The sequence below is a fragment of the Blennius ocellaris genome, assembly GCF_963422515.1.
Source record: "Blennius ocellaris genome assembly, chromosome: 17".
Classification (NCBI taxonomy): domain Eukaryota; kingdom Metazoa; phylum Chordata; class Actinopteri; order Blenniiformes; family Blenniidae; genus Blennius; species Blennius ocellaris.
In genome coordinates this window covers 26,070,501-26,073,698 of record NC_137666.1, presented here as the reverse complement: position 1 = coordinate 26,073,698, position 3,198 = coordinate 26,070,501, and positions in this window count along the sequence as shown.

The window sequence follows — 3,198 nt, the reverse complement described above, 5'->3', positions numbered from 1 at the left end:
AATAAAGAAAAGGTCTACTTTGGCCTTTTTTGTTTCATTCATTTCTAAAGTTTTAATTAGCGCAGCAGATTTTGGCTTCAATTTCTTTCACAAAAACATGGTACTTTACTACTATAGACACACTCCCAGTATTAGTATTTTTGGACTAAAGTCTCGGGCCACAGTTCCATACTTATTATCAGAGGTGCACCAAATAATTAGTTTTTATTTTGTTATGCTAACTCAGAGGATCTAATTCGGGATACTGTAGATGGAGTAGAGGTAGATGGAATCTATATCTGTTACCTACTGCATGAAATGTTCATTTAAACATTCATAATACTGGTCTAAATTCTGCCTCGACCTAACACAATTGTCATAAGTTGTATTTCCAGGTAATAATAAAAATTTTAAATGCCTTACCCAGTACAGAGAGGGCTCTGGGCTCCAGTACTGAGGGCCCCAGTACGGAATGTGTTGTGGGACCGATTCAGCAGGCTGGGGCCTCCAGTACACAGGGATGAAGTAGAGAGGGCCCATGACCTGGATTAACTGGGGGTCTTCGAACCAGAAAATTTGAATTGTCATCGTCTTTGGATGAAAAAAGCACTGGTGGGTCGATGTGATCGCTAGACGGCAGACAGAGCTAACGTGTCAATCGGCTAATGAAAATTGGCTTTCGTTGGCCTCTGACCCTTTAAAAAAAACAACAGGCTATGCAAATTAGACCACGCCCCCAAAACAGAGCGACGCAACATTAGCCACGCCCCCAGTCAGAACGTCGCAATATTGGCCACGCCCCCAGCCAGAACATGCAACATTGTCATCTCCGCTTCAGGCTCTCTGCAGACATTTACACACAATTGTTTGAGTGCTGAAATAAATCGCACAATTACTTTCCAGTATTCTGTGTGTGTTTTTGACTCACGTCTCCTCATAGTTTGAGACAGCGGTCCAGCCGTCATTTGGACAATCATTCTTTGGAAATGACGGCCGAAAAAATATCGGACGGGGTTGCTCAAAGTCGTCTAAAATATGTGTATAATGTCCATCATTAACTATTGCCAAAATATAGCGAATTATCAACTCGAGTAAAGAACTCGCGCAAAAAGATGACGTAATCGGCCCCTCTCCCCCCACCGCGGTTCCGTAAACGTAATTCCCTACGTTTTCAGTCCACTTCCTGTATGTCGCTTATGTCAACGTCACTTCATATGCGTCATTTCCGGTCACGCTTCCGCTTTGAGCGATTAGAAGATGGCGGGGACCTGTAAATGAGTATGGTGGCGCCCGCAACACCGCCATGTTGGATTTCCCCACTGACGTCTCTTGGAACAAGGACGAACGCTCGTGATGAGAAACCCGAATCCTTAAAGTAACTCCAGGCTTTTTCAGTCGTTCATCCAAAGCCCTGTTTCCACCGCACAAAAAGTGCCGGCCTAGACCAGTTTAAACCGCTCCGGTTCGCGTGTCACCACAGGAATGTGAACTGGACCGCTCCAAAGGCAGCCACTTTTCCGCTCCCCTTCCGTTGGGGTGCCGGGGACCATGGAACGGGTCTGAGTTTGAGGAGCTGTCTGCTGATTGGTCAGTGATTTACTACACGCCCTCAATATTTTAATGTGTGGGCTGGACGAAGCCTCTGCTGTCAGCTTTGCACTGGTGGTTTTTATTTTCCTTTTCTTTTCTTTGCTGCTCAACTTTAGTGTTTGTGGTGAAAGAGCGGACAAGTGACCCTGCGGTCTGAACCATGAGTCATTGGCACCATCTCCACCCTCCCCTGGACCTGGACTCTCAACTGAATCGCGTCATGAAGCACATGGAGCGTCATGGCGTATCATGGAAGATGCTCAAACACTTGTGAGAGAAATAAACAATAAGTACACACTAGTTTTAGTGGCACTGGTCTCTTTATTATACATTATCTGTGTTGTTTTTTAAGTTAATTTGAACCAGGAACTAAGTAAAATAAACAATTAATCAAAAAGTAAATACCAGGTATCCAGAATGGCAAATATACTGGTACGCTGGCTTCCTCGACGGTCCACAAAACATGCGAGACCCACACACCCCAAAGCTCTCCAGGACACACTTGTAAAAGAGAATACTAGTCTCAATGTGGTTCTCCTGACTAAATAAAGGCTAAATTAAAAAAATAAATATGTTCATATAACATTTTTAGTCTTTTCTGTGAAGGCTTGCATCGGCAATCTGCATGCTTCATAATTAGTTAATCTTATATTTTTACAATATGATGTTGCATTTCAACATAAAATGTAATTTGACGCAAACAATTTGACGAGTTGTCTTAATGATTTAACGACCATCCCAGGATACCGCTGAGTTAATATTAGGATGTTCTGGTAAGTAATTTCAGAATAAAATCCCTTTTAAAATTAGAACTAACCAAATACTAGTTTCATGTTGATTCCTCTCCAAAATTCCTAGTCGTTATGGGGTAATTCCACTTCACAGTGAGAGTAGAACATCCCAGGATACCACTCTCACACAATATTAGGAAACTCTCATGTGTCATTTAGAATTAAAATGCATTTGAAAATTAGAATGTGACCAAACACGACACAAAAGGGCCTGAATATATAATTGGATATATTGAAGATAATATTTGAACTCAATCCATACATTATTAAAATTATCTTATAATAATTAGTTTTGTTCTTGCATAAATCAGTCTTTAGAAAAGTTGTAATAGATTCAATGCGAGGTGAATGGAGCTTTTATTTTGAAATAAGTTAGCGGGCATACTGCGCTGCACATTTGACGTTTGACAGCTGCTGGATCACATGACTTCGTGCGCCACTGCTGGTCAATACTTTGAACTGCCACACGAGGGCGCCATGCAGCAAGATATATTCTCCCATAATCACCTTGAAATATCAAAACAATTTATCCGTTTTATGCAAGAGTTAAGATGGACTTCATATTACTTCCTGAGCATCTTATACTAGCATTTTTCTTCATGAGTTGAAAAAATTGCGCATCATTGCGCACTTGCGCGAGGCCGCTAGAGCCATTTTCGCCACGTTACGCACTGTGCCGCTTGACGCTCATGTGCTTGTTTGTGAGGAATAAACAAAGTGGAAACACCTCGCGACTTGTCCCGAATAACAGCCTGACGTCATCGTGGGAGCAAGTCCAACCATCACACCTCCTCCCGTTCCTCATCCGTCCACCAAACCCCGGCCCCGCTCACACACA